Below are 27,978 nucleotides of genomic sequence, written 5' to 3'. Positions count from 1 at the left end.
CAGTCAGCATGCTCACATTCATCCACGGGAGGTATGTCCCGAACAGTCTACGCTTTGATCGTTCCCTGGAAGACAAGTAGTAGTTTGCGATGCACATCTGGTGGCATTCTGTAATCTGTGGACTATCAGAGTGTTGATGAAACACAGAAATTGCATCGGGATTAAATACAACAGTCACCATAAGCACTTTCCTCCATGGGAGTAATGTCTGAAACAGTCTACGATTTGATCGTTCCCTTGAAGACAAGTAGTAATTTCCGATGCAAATCTGGTGGCATTCTGTAATCTGTGGACTATCAGAGTGTTGATGAAACACAGAAATTGCATCGGGATTGAATACAACAGTCATCATGGGCACTTTCCTCCATGACAGTAATGTCTCAAACAGTCTTCGGTTTGATCGTTCCCTGGAAGACCAGTTGTAGTTTAAGATGCACATCTGGTGGCATTCTGTAATCTGTGGACTATCAGTGTGTTGATGAAACACAGAAAATGCATCGGGATTGAATACAACAGTCACCATGCGCACTTTCCTCCATGACAGTAATGTCTCAAACAGTCTACGCTTTGTTCGTTCCCTGGAAGACCAGTAGTAGTTTAAGATGCACATCTGGTTGCATTCTGTAATCTGTGGACTATCAGAGTGTTGATGAAACACATAAATTGCATCGGGATTGAATACAACAGTCACCATGCGCACATTCCTCCACAGGAGGTATGTCTAGAACAGTCTACGCTTTGATCGTTCCCTGGAAGACCAGTAGTAGTTTGCGATGCAAATCTAGTGGCATTCTGTAATCTGTTTACTATCAGAGTGTTGATGAAACACAGAAATTGCATCGGGATTGAATACAACAGTCATCATGGGCACTTTCCTCCATGACAGTAATGTCTCAAACAGTCTTCGGTTTGATCGTTCCCTGGAAGACCAGTAGTAGTTTAAGATGCACATCTGGTGGCATTCTGTAATCTGTGGACTATCAGAGTGTTGATGAAACACAGAAATTGCATCGGAATTGAATACAACAGTCACCATGAGCACTTTCCTCCATAAGAGTAATGTCTCAAACAGTCTACGCTTTGATCGTTCCCTGGAAGACAAGTAGTAATTTCCGATGCAAATCTGGTGGCATTCTGTAATCTGTGGACTATCAGAGTGTTGATGAAACACAGAAATTGCATCGCGATTGAATACAACACTCACCATGCGCACATTCATCCACTGGAGGTATGTCTCGAACAGTCTACGCTTTGATCGTTTCCTGGAAGACAAGTAGTAGTTTGCCATGCACATCTGGTGGCATTCTGTAATCTGTGGACTATCAGAGTGTTGATGAAACACAGAAATTGCATCGGGATTGAATACAACAGTCACCATCCGCACTTTCCTATATGGGAGTAATGTCTGAAACAGTCTACGATTTGATCGTTCCCTTGCAGACCAGTAGTAATTTCCGATGCACATCTGGTGGCATTCTGTAATCTGTGGACTATCAGAGTGTTGATGAAACACAGAAAATGCATCGGGATTGAATACAACAGTCACCATGCGCACTTTCCTCGATGGGAGTAATGTCTTAAACAGTCTACGCTTTGATCGTTGCCTGGAAGACTAGTAGTAGTTTCCGATGCACATCTGGTGGCATTCTCTAATCTGTGGACTATCAGAGTTTTGATGAAACACAGAAATTGCATCGGAATTGAATACAACAGTCACCATGCGCACTTTCCTCTATGGGAGTAATGTCTCAAACAGTCTACGCTTTGATCGTTCCCTGGAAGACAAGTAGTAGTTTGCGATTAACATCTGGTTGCATTCTGTAATCTGTGGACTATCAGAGTGTTGATGAAACACATAAATTGCATCGGGATTGAATACAACAGTCACCATGCGCACATTCCTCCACAGGAGGTATGTCTCGAACAGTCTACGCTTTGATCGTTCCCTGGAAGACCAGTAGTAGTTTGCGATGCAAATCTGGTGGCATTCTGTAATCTGTTTACTATCAGAGTGTTGATGAAACACAGAAATTGCATCGGGATTGAATACAACAGTCACCATGCGCACTTTCCTCCATGGGATTAATGTCTCAAACAGTCTACGCTTTGATCGTTCCCTGGCAGACCAGTAGTAGTTTCCGATGCACATAACGTCTCATTCTGTAATCTGTGGACCTTCAAAGTTTTGATGAAACACAGAAATTGCATCGGGATTGAATACAACAGTTACCATGCCTACTTTCCTCCATTGGAGTAATTCTCAAACAATCTACGGTTTGACCGTTCCCAGGAAGACCAGTAGTAGTTTCCGATGCACATCTGGAGACAATCTGTAATCTGTGGACCTTCAAAGTGTTGATGAAACACAGAAATTGCCTCGGGATTGAATACAACAGTCAGCATGCGCACATTCATCCACGGGAGGTATGTCTCGAACAGTCTACGCTTTGATCGTTCCCTGGAAGACAAGTAGTAGTTTGCGATGCACATCTGGTGGCACTCTGTAATCCGTGGACTATCAGAGTGTTGATGAAACACAGAAATTGCATCGGGATTGAATACAACAGTCACCATAAGCACTTTCCTCCACGGGAGTAATGTCTGAAACAGTCTACGACTTGATCGTTCCCTTGAAGACAAGTAGTAATTTCCGATGCAAATCTGGTGGCATTCTGTAATCTGTGGACTATCAGAGTGTTGATGAAACACAGAAAATGCATCGGGATTGAATACAACAGTCACCATGCGCACTTTCCTCGATGGGAGTAATTCTCAAACAATCTACGGTTTGATCGTTCCCAGGAAGACCAGTAGTAGTTTCCGATGCACATCTGGAGACAATCTGTAATCTGTGGACCTTCAAAGTGTTGATGAAACACAGAAATTGCCTCGGGATTGAATACAACAGTCAGCATGCGCACATTCATCCACGGGAGGTATGTCTCGAACAGTCTACGCTTTGATCGTTCCCTGGAAGACAAGTAGTAGTTTGCGATGCACATCTGGTTGCATTCTGTAATCTGTGGACTATCCGAGTGTTGATGAAACACAGAAATTGCATCGGGATTGAATACAACAGTCACCATGCGCACATTCCTCCACAGGAGGTATGTCTCGAACAGTCTACGCTTTGATCGTTGCCTGGAAGACCAGTAGTAGTTTCCGATGCAAATCTGGTGGCATTCTGTAATCTGTTTACTATCAGAGTGTTGATGAAACACAGAAATTGCATCGGGATTGAATACAACAGTCACCATGCGCACTTTCCTCCATGGGATTAATGTCTCAAACAGTCTACGCTTTGATCGTTCCCTGGCAGACTAGTAGTAGTTTCCGATGCACATCTGGTGGCATTCTGTAATCTGTGGACTATCAGAGTGTTGATGAAACACAGAAAACGCATCGGGATTGAATACAACAGTCACCATGCGCACTTTCCTCCATGACAGTAATGTCTCAAACAGTCTACGCTTTGATCGTTCCCTGGAAGACCAGTAGTAGTTTAAGATGCACATCTGGTGGCATTCTGTAATCTGTGGACTATCAGAGTGTTGATGAAACACAGATATTACATCGCGATTGAATACAACACTCACCATGCGCACATTCATCCACGGGAGGTATGTCTCGAACAGTCTACGCTTTGATCGTTTCCTGGAAGACAAGTAGTAGTTTGCGATGCACATCTGGTGGCATTCTGTAATCTGTGGACTATCAGAGTGTTGATGAAACACAGAAATTGCATCGGGATTGATTACAACAGTCACCATCCGCACTTTCCTCCATGGGAGTAATGTCTGAAACAGTCTACGATTTGATCGTTCCCTTGCAGACCAGTAGTAATCTCCGATGCACATCTGGTGGCATTCTGTAATCTGTGGACTATCAGAGTGTTGATGAAACACAGAATATGCATCGGGATTGAATACAACAGTCACCATGCGCACCTTCCTCGATGGGAGTAATGTCTTAAACAGTCTACGCTTTGATCGTTGCCTGGAAGACCAGTAGTAGTTTCCGATGCACATCTGGTGGCATTCTGTAATCTGTGGACTATCAGAGTGTTGATGAAACACAGAAATTGCATCGGGATTGAATACAACAGTCACCGTGCGCACTTTCCTCAATGGGAGTAATGTCTCAAACAGTCTACGCTTTGATCGTTCCTTGGAAGACCAGTAGTAGTTTCCGATGCACATCTGGTGGCATTCTGTAATCTGTGGACTATCAGAGTGTTGATGAAACACAGAAAATGCATCGGGATTGAATACAACAGTCACCATGCGCACTTTCCTCCATGACAGTAATGTCTCAAACAGTCTACGCTTTGTTCGTTCCCTGGAAGACCAGTAGTAGTTTAAGATGCACATCTGGTGGCATTCTGTAATCTGTGGACCATCAGAGTGTTGATGAAACACAGAAATTGCATCGGAATTGAATACAACAGTCACCATGCGCACTTTCCTCTATGGGAGTAATGTCTCAAACAGTCTACGCTTTGGTCGTTCCCTGGAAGACCAGTAGTAGTTTCCGATGCACATAACGTCTCATTCTGTAATCTATGGACCTTCAAAGTTTTGATGAAACACAGAAATTGCATCGGGATTGAATACAACAGTTACCATGCCTACTTTCCTCCATGGGAGTAATTCTCAAACTATCTACGGTTTGACCGTTCCCAGGAAGACCAGTAGTAGTTTCCGATGCACATCTGGAGACAATCTGTAATCTGTGGACCTTCAAAGTGTTGATGAAACACAGAAATTGCCTCGGGATTGAATACAACAGTCAGCATGCGCACATTCATCCACGGGAGGTATGTCTTGAACAGTCTACGCTTTGATCGTTCCCTGGAAGACAAGTAGTAGTTTGCGATGCACATCTGGTGGCATTATGTAATCTGTGGACTATCAGAGTGTTGATGAAACACAGAAATTGCATCGGGATTGAATACAACAGTCACCATAAGCACTTTCCTCCATGGGAATAATGTCTGAAACAGTCTACGCTTTGATCGTTCCCTGGAAGACAAGTAGTAGTTTGCGATGCACATCTGGTGGCATTCTGTAATCTGTGGACTATCAGAGTGTTGATGAAACACAGAAAATGCATCGGGATTGAATACAACAGTCACCATGCGCACTTTCCTCGATGGGAGTAATTCTCAAACAATCTACGGTTTGATCGTTCCCAGGAAGACCAGTAGTAGTTTCCGATGCACATCTGGTGGCATTCTGTAATCTGTGGACTATCAGAGTGTTGATGAAACACAGAAATTGCCTCGGGATTGAATACAACAGTAAGCATGCGCACATTCATCCACGGGAGGTATGTCTCGAACAGTCTACGCTTTGATCGTTCCCTGGAAGACAAGTAGTAGTTTGCGATGCACATCTGGTTGCATTCTGTAATCTGTGGACTATCAGAGTGTTGATGAAACACATAAATTGCATCGGGATTGAATACAACAGTCACCATGCGCACATTCCTCCACCGGAGGTATCTCTCGAACAGTCTACGCTTTGATCGTTCCCTGGAAGACCAGTAGTAGTTTGCGATGCAAATCTGGTGGCATTCTGTAATCTGTTTACTATCAGAGTGTTGATGAAACACTGAAATTGCATCGGGATTGAATACAACAGTCACCATGCGCACTTTCCTCCATGGGATTAATGTCTCAAACAGTCTACGCTTTGATCGTTCCCTGGCAGACCAGTAGTAGTTTCCGATGCACATCTAGTGGCATTCTGTAATCTGTGGACTATCAGAGTGTTGATGAAACACAGAAATTGCATCGGGATTGTATACAACACTCACCATGCGCACATTCATCCACGGGAGGTATGTCTCGAACAGTCTACGCTTTGATCGTTCCCTGGAAGACAAGTAGTAGTTGCGATGCACATCTGGTGGCATTCTGTAATCTGTGGACTATCAGAGTGTTGATGAAACACAGAAAATGCATCGGGATTGAATACAACAGTCACCATGCGCACATTCCTCCACGGGAGGTATGTCTCGAACAGTCTACGCTATGATCGTTCCCATAGGAAGACGAGTAGTAGTTTGCGATGCACATCTGGTGGCATTCTGTAATCTGTGGGCTATCAGAGTGTTGATGAAACACAGAAATTGCATCGGGATTGAATACAACAGTCACCATGCGCACTTTCCTCCATGGGAGTAATGTCTCAAACAGTCTACGCTTTGATCGTTCCCTGGAAGACCGGTAGTAGTTTCCGATGCACATCTGGTGGCATTCTGTAACCTGTGGACTATCAGAGTGTTGATGAAAAACAGAAAATTCATCGGGATTGAATACAACAGTCTTCATGCGCACATTCCTCCATGACGGTAAGGTCTCAAACAGTCTACGCTTTGATCGTTCCCTATAAGACCAGTAGTAGTTTAAGATGCACTTCTGGTGGCATTCTGTAATCTGTGGACTATCAGAGTGTTGATGAAACACAGAAATTGCATTGGAATTGAATACAACAGTCACCATGCGCACTTTTCTCTATGGGAGTAATGTCTCAAACAGTCTACGCTTTGATCGTTCCCTGGAAGACCAGTAGTAGTTTCCGATGCACATAAGGTCTCATTCTGTAATCTGTGAACCTTCAAAGTTTTGATGAAACACAGAAATTGCCTCGGGATTGAATACAACAGTCAGCATGCGCACTTTCCTCTATGGGAGTAATGTCTCAAACAGCCGACCATTTGATTGTTCCCTGGAAGAACAGTAGTAGTTACCGATGCACATATGGAGGCATTCTGTAATCTGTGGACTATCAGAGTGTTGATGAAACACAGAAATTGCATCGGGTTGGAATACGACAGTCACCATGCGCACTTTTCTCCATGGGAGTAATGTCTCTAACAGTCTACGTTTTGATCATTCCCTGGAAGACTAGTAGTAGTTTCCACCGCACATATAGAGGCATTCTGTAATCTGTGGACTATGTGAGTGTTGTTGAAACACAGAAATTTCATCGGGATTGAATACAAGAGTCACCATGCGCACTTTCCTCCATGGGAGGAATGTCTCAAACAGTCTACGCTTTGACCGTTCCCTTGAAGGCCAGTAATAGTTATCGATGCACATCTGGAGGCATTCTGTAATCTGTGGACTATACAAGTGTTGATGAAACACAGAAATTGCATCGGGATTGAATACAACAGTCACCATGAGCACTTTCCTCCATGGGAGCAATATCTCAAACAGTCAACGTTTTGATCGTTCCCTGGAAAACCAGTAGTAGTTTCCGATGCAGATCTGGAGGCATTCTGTAATCTGTGGACCTTCAAAGTGTTGATGAAATACACAAATTGCATCGGGATTGAATACAACAGTCACCATGCGCACTTTCCTAAATGTTAGTAATGTCTCAAACAGTCTACGCTTTGATCATTCCCTGGAAGACCAGTGTTAGTTTCTGATGCACATCTGGAGGTATTCTGTAATCTGTGGACTATCATAGTAGTGATGAAACACAGAAATAGAATCGGGATTGAATACAACAGCCACTATGCGCACTTTGCTCCATGGGAGTAATGTCTGAAACAGTCTTCCCTTTGATCGTTCCCTGGAAGCCCAGTAGTACTTTCCGATGCACATCTGGAGGAATTCTGTAATCTGTGGATTATCAGAGTTTTGATGAAACACTAAAATTGCATCGGGATTAAATACAACACTCACCATGCGCACTTTCCTCTATGGGAATAATGTCTCAAACAGTCTACGCTTTGATCGTAACCTGGAAGACCAGTAGTAGTTTCCGATGCACATCTGGTGGCATTCTGTAATCTGTGGACTATCAGAGTGTTGATGAAATACAGAAATTGCATCGGGATTGAATACAACAGTCAGCATGCGCACATTCCTCTACGGGAGGTATGTCTCAAACAGTCTACGCTTTGATCGTTCCCTGGAAGACCAGCAGTAGTTTGCGATGCACATCTGGAGGCATTCTATAATCTGTGGACTATCAGAGTGTTGATGAAACACAGACATTGCATCGGGATTGAATACCACAGTCACCATCCGCACTTTCCTCCACGGGAGTAATGTCTAAAACAGTCTATGCTTTGATCGTTCCATTGAAGACCAGTAGTAATTTCCGATGCACATCTGGTGGCATTCTGAAATCTGTGGACAATCAGAGTGTTTATGAAACACAGAAATTGCTTCGGGATAGAATACAACAGTCGCCATGCGCACTTTCCTACACGGGAGTAATTCTCAAACAGTCTAGGCTTTGATCGTTCCCTGGGAGACAAGTAGTAGTTTCCGATGCACATAAGGTGCATTCTGTAACCTGTGGACCTTCAAAGTTTTGATGAAATACAGAAATTGCATCGGGATTGAATACAACAGTTACTATGCCTACTTTCCTCCATGGGAGTAATTCTCAAACAGTCTACGTTTTGATCGTTCCCAGGAAGACCAGTAGTAGTTTCCGATGCACATCTGGAGACAATCTGTAATCTGTGGACCTTCAAAGTTTTGATGAAACACAGAAATTGCATCGGGATTGAATACAACAGTCACCATGCGCACTTTCCTCTCTGGGAGTAATGTCTCAAACAGCCGACGCTTTGATCGTTTCCTGGAAGAACAGTAGTAGTTACCGATGCAAATATGGAGGCATTCTGTAATCTGTGGACTATCTGAGTGTTGTTGAAACACAGAAATTGCATCGGGATTGAATACAAGTGTCACCATGCGCACTTTCCTCCTTGGGAGGAATGTCTCAAACAGTCTACGCTTTGAACGTTTCCTTGAAGACCAGTAGTAGTTATCGATGCACATCTGGAGGCATTCTGTAATCTGTGGACTATCACAGTGTTGATGAAACACAGAAATTGCATCGCCATTAATTACAACAGTCACCATGAGCACTTTCATCCATGTTAGCAATGTCTCAAACAGTCTACGTTTTGATCGTTCCCTGGAAAACCAGTAGTAGTCTCCGATGCAGATCTGGCGGCATAATGTAATCTGTGGACCTTCAAAGTGTTGATGAAACACAGAAATTGCATCGGGATTGAGTACAACAGTCACCATGCACACTTTCCTCCATTTTAGTAAAGTCTCAAACAGTCTACCCTTTGATCATTCCCTGGAAGACCATTGTTAGTTTGTGATGCATATCTGGAGGCATTCTGTAATCTGTGGACTATCAGAGTGTTGATGAAACACAGAAATTGAATCGGGATTGAATACAACAGCCACAATGCGCACTTTCCTCCATGGGAGTAATGTCTCAAACAGTCTACCCTTTGATCGTTCCCTGGGAGACCAGTAGCAGTTTCCGATGCACATCTGGAGGAATTGTGTAATCTGTGGACTATCAGAGTGTTGATGAAACACTAAAATTGCATCGGGATTGAATACAACAGTAACCATGCGAACTTTCCTCCATGGTAGTAATGTCTCGAAGAGTTTACGCTTTGATCTTTCCCTGGAAGACCAGTAGTAGATTACGATGCACATCTGGAGGCATTCTGTAATCTGCGGACTATCAGACTGTTGATGAAACACAGAAATTGCATCGGGAGTGAATACAACAGTCACCATCCGCACTTTCCTCCATGAGAGTATATCTCAAACCGTCTACGTTTTCATCGTTCCCAGGAAGACCAGTAGTAGTTTCCGATGCACATCTGGAGACAATCTGTAATCTGAGGACCTTCAAAGTGTTGATGAAACACAGAAATTGCCTCGGGATTGAATAAAACAGTCAGCATGCGCACTTTCCTCTATGGGAGTAATGTCTCAAACAGCCGACGATTTGATCGTTTCCTAGAAGAACAGTAGTAGTTACCGATGCAAATATGGAGGCATTCTGTAATCTGTGGACTATCTGAGTGTTGTTGAAACACAGAAATTGCATCGGGATTGAATACAAGTGTCACCATGCGCACTTTCCTCCATGGGACAAATGTCTCAAACAGTCTACGCTTTGACCGTTTCCTTGAAGACCAGTAGTTGTTATCGATGCACATCTGGAGGCATTCTGTAATCTGTGGACTATCACAGTGTTGATGAAACACAGAAATTGCATCGCGATTGAATACAACAGTCACCATGCGCACTTTCCTCAATAGGAGCAATGTCTCAAACAGTCTACGTTTTGATCGTTCCCTGGAAAACCAGTAGTAGTTTCCGATGCAGATCTGGAGGCATTATGTAATCTGTGGACCTTCAAAGTGTTGATGAAACACAGAAATTGCATCGGGACTGAATACAACAGTCACCATGCGCACTTTCCTCCATGTTAGAAATGTCTCAAACAGCCTACGCTTTGATCATTCCCTGGAAGACCAGTGTTAGTTTCTGATGCACATCTGGAGGTATTCTGTAATCTGTGGACTATCATAGTGTTGATGAAACACAGAAATGGAATCGGGATTGAATACAACAGCCACAATGCGCACTTTCCTCCATGGGAGTAATGTCTCAAACAGTCTTCCCTTTGATCGTTCCCTGGAAGACCAGTAGTACTTTCCGATGCACATCTGGAGGAATTCTGTAATCTGTGGATTATCAGAGTGTTGATGAAACACTAAAATTGCATCGGGATGGAATACAACAGTCACCATGCGAACTTTCCTCCATGGGAGTAATGTCTCAAAGGGTCTACGCTTTGATCGTTCCCTGGCCGTCCAGTAGTAGTTTCCGATGCACAACTGGAGTCTTTCTGTAATCTGTGGACTATCAGACTGCTGATGAAACACAGAAATTGCATCGGGATTGAATACAACACTCACCATCCGCATTTTCCTCCATGGGAGTAATATCTGAAACAGTCTACGCTTTGATCGTTCCCTGGTAGACCAGTAGTAATTTCCGATGCACATCTAAAGGCATTCTGTAATCTGTGGACTATCAGAGTGTTGATGAAACACAGAAATTCCATCGGGATTGATTACAACAGTCGCCATGCGCACTTTCCTCCACGAAAGTAATGTATGAAACAGTCTACGATTTGATCGTTCCCTTGAAGACCAGTACTAATTTCCGATGCACATCTGGTGGCATTCTGTAATATGTGGACTATCAGAGTATTGATGAAACACAGAAATTGAATCGGGATTGAATACAAGAATCACCATGCGCAGTTTCTTCCGCGGGAGTAATTCTCAATCAGTCTACGCTTTGATCGTCCCCAGGAAGACCCGTAGTAGTTTCCGATGCACAACTGGTGACATTCTGTAATCTGTGGACTATCAGAGTGTTGATGAAACACAGAAGTTGCATCGGTATTGAATACAACAATCACCATGCGCACTTTCCTCTATGGGAGTAATGTCTGAAACAGTCTACGCTTTGATCGTTCCCTGGAAGACCATTAGTAGTTTCCGATGCACATCTAGTGGCATTCTGTAATCTGTGGACTATCAGAGTGTTGATGAAACACAGAAATTGCATCGGGATTGAATACAACACTCACCATGCGCACATTCATCCACGGGAGGTATGTCTCGAACAGTCTAAGCTTTGATCGTTCCCTGGAAGACAAGTAGTAGTTGCGATGCACATCTGGTGGCATTCTGTAATCTGTGGACTATCAGAGTGTTGATGAAACACAGATATTGCAACGGGGTTGAATACAACAGTCACCATGCGCACTTTCGTCCATGGGAGTAATGTCTCAAACAGTCTACGCTTTGATCGTTCCCTGGAAGACCAGTAGTAGTTTCCGATGCGCATCTGGTGGCATTCTGTAATCTGTGGACTATCAGAGTGTTGATGAAACACAGATATTGCAACGGGGTTGAATACAACAGTCACCATGCGCACTTTCGTCCATGGGAGTAATGTCTCAAACAGTCTACGCTTTGATCGTTCCCTGGAAGACCAGTAGTAGTTTCCGATGCACATCTGGTGGCATTCTGTAATCTGTGGTCTATCAGAGTGTTGATGAAACACAGAAATTGAATCGGGATTGAATACAAGAATCACCATGCGCAGTTTCTTCCGCGGGAGTAATTCTCAATCAGTCTACGCTTTGATCGTCCCCAGGAAGACCCGTAGTAGTTTCCGATGCACAACTGGTGACATTCTGTAATCTGTGGACTATCAGAGTGTTGATGAAACACAGAAGTTGCATCGGTATTGAATACAACAATCACCATGCGCACTTTCCTCTATGGGAGTAATGTCTGAAACAGTCTACGCTTTGATCGTTCCCTGGAAGACCAGTAGTAGTTTCCGATGCACATCTAGTGGCATTCTGTAATCTGTGGACTATCAGAGTATTGATGTAACACAGAAATTGCATCGGGATTGAATACAACACTCACCATGCGCACATTCATCCACGGGAGGTATGTCTCGAACAGTATAAGCTTTGATCGTTCCCTGGAAGACAAGTAGTACTTGCGATGCACATCTGGTGGCATTCTGTAATCTGTGGACTATCAGAGTGTTGATGAAACACAGAAATTGCATCGGGATTGAATACAACAGTCACCATCCGCACTTTCCTCCATGGGAGTAATGTCTGAAACAGTCTACGATTTGATCGTTCCCTTGAAGACCAGTACTAATTTCCGATGCACATCTGGTGGCATTCTGTAATCTGTGGACTATCAGAGTATTGATGAAACACAGAAAATGCATCGGGATTGAATACAACAGTCACCATGCGCACATTCCTCCACGGGAGGTATGTCTCGAACAGTCTACGCTTTGATCGTTCCCAGGAATACGAGTAGTAGTTTGCGATGCACATCTGGTGGCATTCTGTAATCTGTGGACTATCTGAGTGTTGATGAAACACAGCAATTGCATCGGGATTGAATACAACAGTCACCATGCTCACTTTCCTCCATGGGAGTAATGTCTCAAACAGTCTACTCTTTGATCGTTCCCTGGAAGACCAGTAGTAGTTTCCGATGCACATCTGGTGGCATTCTGTAATCTGTGGACTATCAGAGTGTTGATGAAAAACAGAAAATTCATCGGGATTGAATACAACAGTCTTCATGCGTACTTTCCTCCATGACAGTAAGGTCTCAAACAGTCTACGCTTTGATCGTTCCCTGGAAGACCAGTAGTTGTTTAAGATGCACTTCTGGTGGCATTCTGTAATCTGTGGACTATCAGAGTGTTGATGAAACACAGAAATTGCATCGGGATTGAATACAACAGTCAGCATGCGCACTTTCCTCTATGAGAGTAATGTCTCAAACAGCCGACCATTTGATTGTTCCCTGGAAGAACAGTAGTAGTTACCGATGCACATATGGAGGCATTCTGTAATCTGTGGACTATCAGAGTGTTGATGAAACACAGAAATTGCATCGGGTTGGAATACGACAGTCACCATGCGTACTTTTCTCCATGGGAGTAATGTCTCTAACAGTCTACGCTTTGATCATTCCCTGGAAGACTAGTAGTAGTTTCCGACGCACATATAGAGGCATTCTGTAATCTGTGGACTATGTGAGTGTTGTTGAAACACAGAAATTTCATCGGGATTGAATACAAGGGTCACCATGAGCACTTTCCTCCATGGGAGGAATGTCTCAAACAGTCTACGCTTTGACTGTTCCCTTGAAGACCAGTAATAGTTATCGATGCACATCTGGAGGCATTCTGTAATCTGTGGACTATCACAGTGTTGATGAAACACAGATATTGCAACGGGGTTGAATACAACAGTCACCATGCGCACTTTCGTCCATGGGAGTAATGTCTCAAACAGTCTACGCTTTGATCGTTCCCTGGAAGACCAGTAGTAGTTTCCGATGCACATCTGGTGGCATTCTGTAATCTGTGGACTATCAGAGTATTGATGAAACACAGAAAATGCATCGGGATTGAATACAACAGTCACCATGCGCACATTCCTCCACGGGAGGTATGTCTCGAACAGTCTACGCTTTGATCGTTCCCTGGAATACGAGTAGAAGTTTGCGATGCACATATAGAGGCATTCTGTAATCTGTGGACTATGTGAGTGTTGTTGAAACACAGAAATTTCATCGGGATTGAATACAAGGGTCACCATGAGCACTTTCCTCCACGGGAGGAATGTCTCAAACAGTCTACGCTTTGACTGTTCCCTTGAAGACCAGTAATAGTTATCGATGGACATCTGGAGGCATTCTGTAATCTGTGGACTATCACAGTGTTGATGAAACACAGAAATTGAATCGGGATTGAATACAAGAATCACCATGCGCAGTTTCTTCCGCGGGAGTAATTCTCAATCAGTCTAAGCTTTGATCGTTCCCTGGAAGACAAGTAGTAGTTGCGATGCACATCTGGTGGCATTCTGTAATCTGTGGACTATCAGAGTGTTGATGAAACACAGAAATTGCATCGGGATTGAATACAACAGTCACCATCCGCACTTTCCTCCATGGGAGTAATGTCTGAAACAGTCTACGATTTGATCGTTCCCTTGAAGACCAGTAGTAATTTCCGATGCACATCTGGTGGCATTCTGTAATCTGTGGACTATCAGAGTATTGATGAAACACAGAAAATGCATCGGGATTGAATACAACAGTCACCATGCGCACATTCCTCCACGGGAGGTATGTCTCGAACAGTCTACGCTTTGATCGTTCCCTGGAATACGAGTAGAAGTTTGCGATGCACATCTGGTGGCATTCTGTAATCTGTGGACTATCAGAGTGTTGATGAAACACAGAAATTGCATCGGGATTGAATACAACAGTCACCATGCTCACTTTCCTCCATGGGAGTAATGTCTCAAACAGTCTACGCTTTGATCGTTCCCTGGAAGACCAGTAGTAGTTTCCGATGCACATCTGGTGGCATTCTGTAATCTGTGGACTATCAGAGTGTTGATGAAAAACAGAAAATTCATCGGGATTGAATACAACAGTCTTCATGCGTACTTTCCTCCATGACAGTAAGGTCTCAAACAGTCTACGCTTTGATCGTTCCCTGGAAGACCAGTAGTTGTTTAAGATGCACTTCTGGTGGCATTCTGTAATCTGTGGACTATCAGAGTGTTGATGAAACACAGAAATTGCATCGGGATTGAATACAACAGTCACCATGCGCACTTTTCTCTATGGGAGTAATGTCTCAAACAGTCTACGCTTTGATCGTTCCCTGGAAGACCAGTAGTAGTTTCAGATGCACATAAGGTCTCATTCTGTAATCTGTGGACCTTCAAAGTTTTGATGAAACACAGAAATTGCCTCGGGATTGAATACAACAGTCAGCATGCGCACTTTCCTCTATGAGAGTAATGTCTCAAACAGCCGACCATTTGATTGTTCCCTGGAAGAACAGTAGTAGTTACCGATGCACATATGGAGGCATTCTGTAATCTGTGGACTATCAGAGTGTTGATGAAACACAGAAATTGCATCGGGTTGGAATACGACAGTCACCATGCGTACTTTTCTCCATGGGAGTAATGTCTCTAACAGTCTACGCTTTGATCATTCCCTGGAAGACTAGTAGTAGTTTCCGACGCACATATAGAGGCATTCTGTAATCTGTGGACTATGTGAGTGTTGTTGAAACACAGAAATTTCATCGGGATTGAATACAAGAGTCACCATGAGCACTTTCCTCCATGGGAGGAATGTCTCAAACAGTCTACGCTTTGACCGTTCCCTTGAAGACCAGTAATAGTTATCGATGCACATCTGGAGCTATTATGTAATCTGTGGACTATCACAGTGTTGATGAAACACAGAAATTGCATCGGGATTGAATACAACAGTCACCATGAGCACTTTCCTCCATGGGAGCAATATCTCAAACAGTCAACGTTTTGATCGTTCCCTGGAAAACCAGTAGTAGTTTCCGATGCAGATCTGGAGGCATTCTGTAATCTGTGGACCTTCAAAGTGTTGATGAATTACACAAATTGCATCGGGATTGAATACAACAGTCACCATGCGCACTTTCCTCCATGACAGTAATGTCTCAAACAGTCTACGCTTTGATCATTCCCTGGAAGACCAGTGTTAGTTTCTGATGCACATCTGGAGGTATTCTGTAATCTGTGGACTATCATAGTAGTGATGAAACACAGAAATAGAATCGGGATTGAATACAACAGCCACAATGCGCACTTTCCTCCATGGGAGTAATGTCTTAAACAGTCTTCCCTTTGATCGTTCCCTGGATGACCAGTAGTACTTTCCGATGCACATCTGGAGGAATTCTGTAATCTGTGGATTATCAGAGTTTTGATGAAACACTAAAATTGCATCGGGATTAAATACAACACTCACCATGCGCACTTTCCTCTATGGGAATAATGTCTCAAACAGTCTACGCTTTGATCGTTCCCTGGACGTCCAGTAGTAGTTTCCGATGCACATCTGGAGGCTTTCTGTAATCTGTGGACTATCAGACTGCTGATGAAACACAGAAATTGCATCGGGATGGAATACAACACTCACCATCCGCATTTTCCTCCATGGGAGTAATATCTGAAACAGTCTACGCTTTGATCGTTCAGTGGTAGACCAGTAGTAATTTCCGATGCACATCTAAAGGCATTCTGTAATCTGTGGACTATCAGAGTGTTGATGAAACACAGAAATTCCATCGGGATTGATTACAACAGTCGCCATGCGCAATTTCCTCCACGGGAGTAATGTCTCAAACAGTCTACTCTTTGATCGTTCCCTGGAAGACCAGTAGTAGTTTCCGATGCACATCTGGTGGCATTCTGTAATCTGTGGACTATCAGAGTGTTGATGAAACACAGAAAATGCATCGGGATTGAATACAACAGTCACCATGCGCACTTTCCTCCATGACAGTAATGTCTCAAACAGTCTACGCTTTGATCGTTCACTGGAAGACCAGTAGTAGTTTAAGATGCACATCTGGTGGCATTCTGTAATCTGTGGACTATCGGATTGTTGATGAAACACAGAAATTGCATCGGGATTGAATACAACACTCAACATGCGCACATTCATCCACGGGAGGTATGTCTCGAACAGTCTACGCTTTGATCGTTCCCTGGAAGACCAGTAGTAGTTTCCGACGCACATCTGGTGGCATTCTGTAATCTGTGGAATATCAGAGTGTTGATGAAACACAGATAATGCATCGGGATTGAATACAACAGTCACCATGCGCACTTTCCTCCATGACAGTAATGTCTCAAACAGTCTACGCTTCGATCGTTCACTGGAAGACCAGTATAAGTTTAAGTTGCACATCTGGTGGCATTCTGTAATCTGTGGACTATCAGAGTGTTGATGAAACACAGAAATTGAATCGGGATTGAATACAAGAATCACCATGCGCAGTTTCTTCCGCGGGAGTAATTCTCAATCAGTCTACGCTTTGATCGTCCCCAGGAAGACCCGTAGTAGTTTCCGATGCACAACTGGTGACATTCTGTAATCTGTGGACTATCAGAGTGTTGATGAAACACAGAAGTTGCATCGGTATTGAATTCAACAGTCACCATGCACACTTTCCTCTATGGGAGTAATGTCTGAAACAGTCTACGCTTTGATCGTTCCCTGGAAGACCAGTAGTAGTTTCCGATGCACATCTAGTGGCATTCTGTAATCTGTGGACTATCAGAGTGTTGATGAAACACAGAAATTACATCGGGATTGAATACAACACTCACCATGCGCACATTCATCCACGGGAGGTATGTCTCGAACAGTCTACGCTTTGATCGTTCCCTGGAAGACAAGTAGTAGTTGCGATGCACATCTGGTGGCATTCTGTAATCTGTGGACTATCAGAGTGTTGATGAAACACAGAAATTGCATCGGGATTGAATACAACAGTCACCATCCGCACTTTCCTCCATGTGAGTAATGTCTGAAACAGTCTACGATTTGATCGTTCCCTTGAAGACCAGTAGTAATTTCCGATGCACATCTGGTGGCATTCTGTAAACTGTGGACTATCAGAGTGTTGATGAAACACAGAAAATGCATCGGGATTGAATACAACAGTCACCATGCGCACATTCCTCCACGGGAGGTATGTCTCGAACAGTCTACGCTTTGATCGTTCCCTGGAAGACGAGTAGTAGTTTGCGATGCACATCTGGTGGCATTCTGTAATCTGTGGACTATCAGAGTGTTGATGAAAAACAGAAAATTCATCGGGATTGAATACAACAGTCTTCATGCGCACTTTCCTCCATGACAGTAAGGTCTCAAACAGTCTACGCTTTGATCGTTCCCTGGAAGACCAGTAGTAGTTTAAGATGCACTTCTGGTGGCATTCTGTAATCTGTGGACTATCAGAGTGTTGATGAAACACCGAAATTGCATCGGGATTGAATACAACAGTCACCATGCGCACTTTTCTCTATTGGAGTAATGTCTCAAACAGTCTACGCTTTGATCGTTCCCTGGAAGACCAGTAGTAGTTTCCGATGCACATCTGGTGGCATTCTGTAATCTGTGGACTATCAGAGTGTTGATGAAAAACAGAAAATTCATCGGGATTGAATACAACAGTCTTCATGCGCACTTTCCTCCATGACAGTAAGGTCTCAAACAGTCTACGCTTTGATCGTTCCCTGGAAGACCAGTAGTAGTTTAAGATGCACTTCTGGTGGCATTCTGTAATCTGTGGACTATCAGAGTGTTGATGAAACACAGAAATTGCATCGGGATTGAATACAACAGTCACCATGCGCACTTTTCTCTATTGGAGTAATGTCTCAAACAGTCTACGCTTTGATCGTTCCCTGGAAGACCAGTAGTAGTTTCCGATGCACATCAGGTCTCATTCTGTAATCTGTGGACCTTCAAAGTTTTGATGAAACACAGAAATTGCCTCGGGATTAAATACAACAGTCAGCATGCGCACTTTCCTCTATGGGAGTAATGTCTCAAACAGCCGACCATTTGATTGTTCCCTGGAAGAACAGTAGTAGTTACCGATGCACATATGGAGGCATTCTGTAATCTGTGGACTATCAGAGTGTTGATGAAACACAGAAATTGCATCGGGTTGGAATACGACAGTCACCATGCGCACTTTTCTCCATGGGAGTAATGTCTCTAACAGTCTACTCTTTGATCATTCCCTGGAAGACTAGTAGTAGTTTCCGACGCACATATAGATGCATTCTGTAATCTGTGGACTATGTGAGTGTTGTTGAAACACAGAAATTTCATCGGGATTGAATACAAGAGTCACCATGCGCACTTTCCTCCATGGGAGGAATGTCTCAAACAGTCTACGCTTTGACCGTTCCCTTGAAGACCAGTAATAGTTATCGATGCACATCTGGAGGCATTCTGTAATCTGTGGACTATCACAGTGTTGATGAAACACAGAAATTGCATCGGGATTGAATACAACAGTCACCATGAGCACTTTCCTCCATGGGAGCAATATCTCAAACAGTCAACGTTTTGATCGTTCCCTGGAAAACCAGTAGTAGTTTCCGATGCAGATCTGGAGGCATTCTGTAATCTGTGGACCTTCAAAGTGTTAATGAAATACACAAATTGCATCGGGATTGAATACAACAGTCACCATGCGCACTTTCCTCCATGTTAGTAAAGTCTCAAACAGTCTACCCTTTGATCATTCCCTGGAAGACCAATGTTAGTTTGTGATGCACATCTGGAGGCATTCTGTAATCTGTGGACTATCAGAGTGTTGATGAAACACAGAAATTGAATCGGGATTGAATACAACAGCCACAATGCGCACTTTCCTCCATGGGAGTAATGTCTCAAACAGTCTACCCTTTGATCGTTCCCTGGGAGACCAGTAGCAGTTTCCGATGCACATCTGGAGGAATTTTGTAATCTGTGGACTATCAGAGTTTTGATGAAACACTAAAATTGCATCGGGATTGAATACAACAGTAACCATGCCAACTTTCCTCCATGGTAGTAATGTCTCGAAGAGTTTACGCTTTGATCTTTCCCTGGAAGACCAGTAGTGGATTACGATGCACATCTGGAGGCATTCTGTAATCTGCGGACTATCAGACTGTTGATGAAACACAGAAATTGCATCGGGAGTGAATACAACAGTCACCATCCGCACTTTCCTCCATGAGAGTATTTCTCAAACCGTCTACGTTTTGATCGTTCCCAGGAAGACCAGTAGTAGTTTCCGATGCACATCTGGAGACAATCTGTAATCTGTGGACCTTCAAAGTGTTGATGAAACACAGAAATTGCCTCGGGATTGAATAAAACCGTCAGCATGCGCACTTTCCTCTATGGGAGTAATGTCTCAAACAGCCGACGATTTGATCGTTTCCTAGAAGAACAGTAGTAGTTACCGATGCAAATATGGAGGCATTCTGTAATCTGTGGACTATCTGAGTGTTGTTGAAACACAGAAATTGCATCGGGATTGAATACAAGTGTCACCATGCGCACTTTCCTCCATGGGACGAATGTCTCAAACAGTCTACGCTTTGACCGTTTCCTTGAAGACCAGTAGTAGTTATCGATGCAGATCTGGAGGCATTCTGTAATCTGTGGACTATCACAGTGTTGATGAAACACAGAAATTGCATCGCGATTGAATACAACAGTCACCATGCGCACTTTCCTCAATAGGAGCAATGTCTCAAACAGTCTACGATTTGATCGTTCCCTGGAAAACCAGTAGTAGTTTCCGATGCAGATCTGGAATCATTATGTAATCTGTGGACCTTCAAAGTGTTGATGAAACACAGAAATTGCATCGGGACTGAATACAACAGTCACCATGCGCACTTTCCTCCATGTTAGAAATGTCTCAAACAGCCTACGCTTTGATCATTCCCTGGAAGACCAGTGTTAGTTTCTGATGCACATCTGGAGGTATTCTGTAATCTGTGGACTATCATAGTGTTGATGAAACACAGAAATGGAATCGGGATTGAATACAACAGCCACAATGCGCACTTTCCTCCATGGGAGTAATGTCTCAAACAGTCATCCCTTTGATCGTTCCCTGGAAGACCAGTAGTACTTTCCGATGCATATCTGGAGGAATTCTGTAATATGTGGATTATCAGAGTGTTGATGAAACACTAAAATTGCATCGGGATTGAATACAACAGTCACCATGCGCACTTTCCTCCATGTTAGAAATGTCTCAAACAGCCTACGCTTTGATCATTCCCTGGAAGACCAGTGTTAGTTTCTGATGCACATCTGGAGGTATTCTGTAATCTGTGGACTATCATAGTGTTGATGAAACACAGAAATGGAATCGGGATTGAATACAACAGCCACAATGCGCACTTTCCTCCATGGGAGTAATGTCTCAAACAGTCTTCCCTTTGATCGTTCCCTGGAAGACCAGTAGTAGTTTCCGATGCACATCCAGTGGCATTCTGTAATCTGTGGACTATCAGAGTGTTGATGAAATACAGAAATTGCATCGGGATTGAATACAACAGTCAGCATGCGCACATTCCTCTACGGGAGGTATGTCTCAAACAGTCTACGCTTTGATCGTTCCCTGGAAGACCAGCAGTAGTTTGCGATGCACATCTGGAGGCATTCTATAATCTGTGGACTATCAGAGTGTTGATGAAACACAGAAATTGCTTCGGGATAGAATACAACAGTCGCCATGCGCACTTTCCTACACGGGAGTAATTCTCAAACAGTCTAGGCTTTGATCGTTACCTGGGAGACCAGTAGTAGTTTCCGATGCAAATAAGGTGCATTCTGTAACCTGTGGACCTTCAAAGTTTTGATGAAACACAGAAATTGCATCGGGATTGAATACAACAGTCACCATGCGCACTTTCCTCTCTGGGAGTAATGTCTCAAACAGCCGACGCTTTGATCGTTTCCTGGAAGAACAGTAGTAGTTACCGATGCAAATATGGAGGCATTCTGTAATCTGTGGACTATCTGAGTGTTGTTGAAACTTAGAAATTGCATCGGGATTGAATACAAGTGTCACCATGCGCACTTTCCTCCATGGGAGGAATGTCTCAAACAGTCTACGCTTTGACCGTTTCCTTGAAGACCAGTAGTAGTTATCGATGCACATCTGGAGGCATTCTGTAATCTGTGGACTATCACAGTGTTGATGAAACACAGAAATTGCATCGCGATTAATTACAACAGTCACCATGAGCACTTTCCTCCATGGGAGCAATGTCTCAAACAGTCTACGTTTTGATCGTTCCCTGGAAAACCAGTAGTAGTCTCCGATGCAGATCTGGAGGCATTTGGTAATCTGTGGACCTTCAAAGTGTTGATGAAACACAGAAATTGCATCGGGATTGAGTACAACAGTCACCATGCGCACTTTCCTCCATGTTAGTAAAGTCTCAAACAGTCTACCCTTTGATCATTCCCTGGAAGACCAATGTTAGTTTATGATGCACATCTGGAGGCATTCTGTAATCTGTGGACTATCAGAGTGTTGATGAAACACAGAAATTGAATGGGGATTGAATACAACAGCCACAATGCGCACTTTCCTCCATGCGAGTAATGTCTCAAACAGTCTACCCTTTGATCGTTCCCTGGGAGACCAGTAGCAGTTTCCGATGCACATCTGGAGGAATTTTGTAATCTGTGGACTATCAGAGTGTGGATGCAACACTAAAATTGAATCGGGATTGAATACAACAGTAACCATGCGAACTTTCCTCCATGGTAGTAATGTCTCGAAGAGTTTACGCTTTGATCTTTCCCTGGAAGACCAGTAGTAGATTACGATGCACATCTGGAGGCATTCTGTAATCTGCGGACTATCAGACTGTTGATGAAACACACAAATTGCATCGGGAGTGAATACAACAGTCACCATTAGCACTTTCCCCCATGAGAGTATTTCTCAAACCGTCTACGTTTTGATCGTTCCCAGGAAGACCAGTAGTAGTTTCCGATGCACATCTGGAGACAATCTGTAATCTGTGGACCTTCAAAGTGTTGATGAAACACAGAAATTGCCTCGGGATTGAATAAAACAGTCAGCATGCGCACTTTCCTCTATGGGAGTAATGTCTCAAACAGCCGACGATTTGATCGTTTCCTAGAAGAACAGTAGTAGTTACCGATGCAAATATGGAGGCTTTCTCTAATCTGTGGACTATCAGACTGCTGATGAAACACAGAAATTGCATCGGGATGGAATACAACACTCACCATCCGCATTTTCCTCCATGGGAGTAATATCTGAAACAGTCTACGCTTTGATCGTTCCCTGGTAGACCAGTAGTAATTTCCGATGCACATCTAAAGGCATTCTGTAATCTGTGGACTATCAGAGTGTTGATGAAACACAGAAATTCCATCGGGATTGATTACAACAGTCGCCATGCGCAATTTCCTCCACGGGAGTAATGTCTCAAACAGTCTACTCTTTGATCGTTCCCTGGAAGACCAGTAGTAGTTTCCGATGCACATCTGGTGGCATTCTGTAATCTGTGGACTATCAGAGTGTTGATGAAACACAGAAAATGCATCGGGATTGAATACAACAGTCACCATGCGCACTTTCCTCCATGACAGTAATGTCTCAAACAGTCTACGCTTTGATCGTTCACTGGAAGACCGGTAGTAGTTTAAGATGCACATCTGGTGGCATTCTGTAATCTGTGGACTATCGGAGTGTTGATGAAACACAGAAATTGCATCGGGATTGAATACAACACTCAACATGCGCACATTCATCCACGGGAGGTATGTCTCGAACAGTCTACGCTTTGATCGTTCCCTGGAAGACCAGTAGTAGTTTCCGACGCACATCTGGTGGCATTCTGTAATCTGTGGAATATCAGAGTGTTGATGAAACACAGATAATGCATCGGGATTGAATACAACAGTCACCATGCGCACTTTCCTCCATGACAGTAATGTCTCAAACAGTCTACGCTTCGATCGTTCACTGGAAGACCAGTATAAGTTTAAGTTGCACATCTGGTGGCATTCTGTAATCTGTGGACTATCAGAGTGTTGATGAAACACAGAAATTGAATCGGGATTGAATACAAGAATCACCATGCGCAGTTTCTTCCGCGGGAGTAATTCTCAATCAGTCTACGCTTTGATCGTCCCCAGGAAGGCCCGTAGTAGTTTCCGATGCACAACTGGTGACATTCTGTAATCTGTGGACTATCAGAGTGTTGATGAAACACAGAAGTTGCATCGGTATTGAATTCAACAGTCACCATGCACACTTTCCTCTATGGGAGTAATGTCTGAAACAGTCTACGCTTTGATCGTTCCCTGGAAGACCAGTAGTAGTTTCCGATGCACATCTAGTGGCATTCTGTAATCTGTGGACTATCAGAGTGTTGATGAAACACAGAAATTACATCGGGATTGAATACAACACTCACCATGCGCACATTCATCCACGGGAGGTATGTCTCGAACAGTCTACGCTTTGATCGTTCCCTGGAAGACAAGTAGTAGTTGCGATGCACATCTGGTGGCATTCTGTAATCTGTGGACTATCAGAGTGTTGATGAAACACAGAAATTGCATCGGGATTGAATACAACAGTCACCATCCGCACTTTCCTCCATGGGAGTAATGTCCGAAACAGTCTACGATTTGATCGTTCCCTTGAAGACCAGTAGTAATTTCCGATGCACATCTGGTGGCATTCTGTAAACTGTGGACTATCAGAGTGTTGATGAAACACAGAAAATGCATCGGGATTGAATACAACAGTCACCATGCGCACATTCCTCCACGGGAGGTATGTCTCGAACAGTCTACGCTTTGATCGTTCCCTGGAAGACGAGTAGTAGTTTGCGATGCACATCTGGTGGCATTCTGTAATCTGTGGACTATCAGAGTGTTGATGAAACACAGAAATTGCATCGGGATTGAATACAACAGTCACCATGCGCACTTTCCTCCATGGGAGTAATGTCTCAAACAGTCTACGCTTTGATCGTTCCCTGGAAGACCAGTAGTAGTTTCCGATGCACATCTGGTGGCATTCTGTAATCTGTGGACTATCAGAGTGTTGATGAAAAACAGAAAATTCATCGGGATTGAATACAACAGTCTTCATGCGCACTTTCCTCCATGACAGTAAGGTCTCAAACAGTCTACGCTTGGATCGTTCCCTGGAAGACCAGTAGTAGTTTAAGATGCACTTCTGGTGGCATTCTGTAATCTGTGGACTATCAGAGTGTTGATGAAACACAGAAATTGCATCGGGATTGAATACAACAGTCACCATGCGCACTTTTCTCTATTGGAGTAATGTCTCAAACAGTCTACGCTTTGATCGTTCCCTGGAAGACCAGTAGTAGTTTCCGATGCACATAAGGTCTCATTCTGTAATCTGTGGACGTTCAAAGTTTTGATGAAACACAGAAATTGCCTCGGGATTAAATACAACAGTCAGCATGCGCACTTTCCTCTATGGGAGTAATGTCTCAAACAGCCGACCATTTGATTGTTCCCTGGAAGAACAGTAGTAGTTACCGATGCACATATGGAGGCATTCTGTAATCTGTGGACTATCAGAGTGTTGATGAAACACAGAAATTGCATCGGGTTGGAATACGACAGTCACCATGCGCACTTTTCTCCATGGGAGTAATGTCTCTAACAGTCTACTCTTTGATCATTCCCTGGAAGACTAGTAGTAGTTTCCGACGCACATATAGATGCATTCTGTAATCTGTGGACTATGTGAGTGTTGTTGAAACACAGAAATTTCATCGGGATTGAATACAAGAGTCACCATGCGCACTTTCCTCCATGGGAGGAATGTCTCAAACAGTCTACGCTTTGACCGTTCCCTTGAAGACCAGTAATAGTTATCGATGCACATCTGGAGGCATTCTGTAATCTGTGGACTATCACAGTGTTGATGAAACACAGAAATTGCATCGGGATTGAATACAACAGTCACCATGAGCACTTTCCTCCATGGGAGCAATATCTCAAACAGTCAACGTTTTGATCGTTCCCTGGAAAACCAGTAGTAGTTTCCGATGCAGATCTGGAGGCATTCTGTAATCTGTGGACCTTCAAAGTGTTAATGAAATACACAAATTGCATCGGGATTGAATACAACAGTCACCATGCGCACTTTCCTCCATGTTAGTAAAGTCTCAAACAGTCTACCCTTTGATCATTCCCTGGAAGACCAATGTTAGTTTGTGATACACATCTGGAGGCATTCTGTAATCTGTGGACTATCAGAGTGTTGATGAAACACAGAAATTGAATCGGGATTGAATACAACAGCCACAATGCGCACTTTCCTCCATGGGAGTAATGTCTCAAACAGTCTACCCTTTGATCGTTCCCTGGGAGACCAGTAGCAGTTTCCGATGCACATCTGGAGGAATTTTGTAATCTGTGGACTATCAGAGTTTTGATGAAACACTAAAATTGCATCGGGATTGAATACAACAGTAACCATGCCAACTTTCCTCCATGGTAGTAATGTCTCGAAGAGTTTACGCTTTGATCTTTCCCTGGAAGACCAGTAGTGGATTACGATGCACATCTGGAGGCATTCTGTAATCTGCGGACTATCAGACTGTTGATGAAACACAGAAATTGCATCGGGAGTGAATACAACAGTCACCATCCGCACTTTCCTCCATGAGAGTATTTCTCAAACCGTCTACGTTTTGATCGTTCCCAGGAAGACCAGTAGTAGTTTCCGATGCACATCTGGAGACAATCTGTAATCTGTGGACCTTCAAAGTGTTGATGAAACACAGAAATTGCCTCGGGATTGAATAAAACCGTCAGCATGCGCACTTTCCTCTATGGGAGTAATGTCTCAAACAGCCGACGATTTGATCGTTTCCTAGAAGAACAGTAGTAGTTACCGATGCAAATATGGAGGCATTCTGTAATCTGTGGACTATCTGAGTGTTGTTGAAACACAGAAATTGCATCGGGATTGAATACAAGTGTCACCATGCGCACTTTCCTCCATGGGACGAATGTCTCAAACAGTCTACGCTTTGACCGTTTCCTTGAAGACCAGTAGTAGTTATCGATGCAGATCTGGAGGCATTCTGTAATCTGTGGACTATCACAGTGTTGATGAAACACAGAAATTGCATCGCGATTGAATACAACAGTCACCATGCGCACTTTCCTCAATAGGAGCAATGTCTCAAACAGTCTACGATTTGATCGTTCCCTGGAAAACCAGTAGTAGTTTCCGATGCAGATCTGGAATCATTATGTAATCTGTGGACCTTCAAAGTGTTGATGAAACACAGAAATTGCATCGGGACTGAATACAACAGTCACCATGCGCACTTTCCTCCATGTTACAAATGTCTCAAACAGCCTACGCTTTGATCATTCCCTGGAAGACCAGTGTTAGTTTCTGATGCACATCTGGAGGTATTCTGTGATCTGTGGACTATCATAGTGTTGATGAAACACAGAAATGGAATCGGGATTGAATACAACAGCCACAATGCGCACTTTCCTCCATGGGAGTAATGTCTCAAACAGTCATCCCTTTGATCGTTCCCTGGAAGACCAGTAGTACTTTCCGATGCATATCTGGAGGAATTCTGTAATCTGTGGATTATCAGAGTGTTGATGAAACACTAAAATTGCATCGGGATTGAATACAACAGTCACCATGCGCACTTTCCTCCATGTTAGAAATGTCTCAAACAGCCTACGCTTTGATCATTCCCTGGAAGACCAGTGTTAGTTTCTGATGCACATCTGGAGGTATTCTGTAATCTGTGGACTATCATAGTGTTGATGAAACACAGAAATGGAATCGGGATTGAATACAACAGCCACAATGCGCACTTTCCTCCATGGGAGTAATGTCTCAAACAGTCTTCCCTTTGATCGTTCCCTGGAAGACCAGTAGTAGTTTCCGATGCACATCCAGTGGATTCTGTAATCTGTGGACTATCAGAGTGTTGATGAAATACAGAAATTGCATCGGGATTGAATACAACAGTCAGCATGCGCACATTCCTCTACGGGAGGTATGTCTCAAACAGTCTACGCTTTGATCGTTCCCTGGAAGACCAGCAGTAGTTTGCGATGCACATCTGGAGGCATTCTATAATCTGTGGACTATCA

The sequence above is a fragment of the Schistocerca gregaria genome, chromosome 10, assembly GCF_023897955.1.
Source record: "Schistocerca gregaria isolate iqSchGreg1 chromosome 10, iqSchGreg1.2, whole genome shotgun sequence".
Classification (NCBI taxonomy): Eukaryota; Metazoa; Arthropoda; class Insecta; order Orthoptera; family Acrididae; genus Schistocerca; species Schistocerca gregaria.
This window is presented reverse-complemented; position numbering follows the sequence as displayed.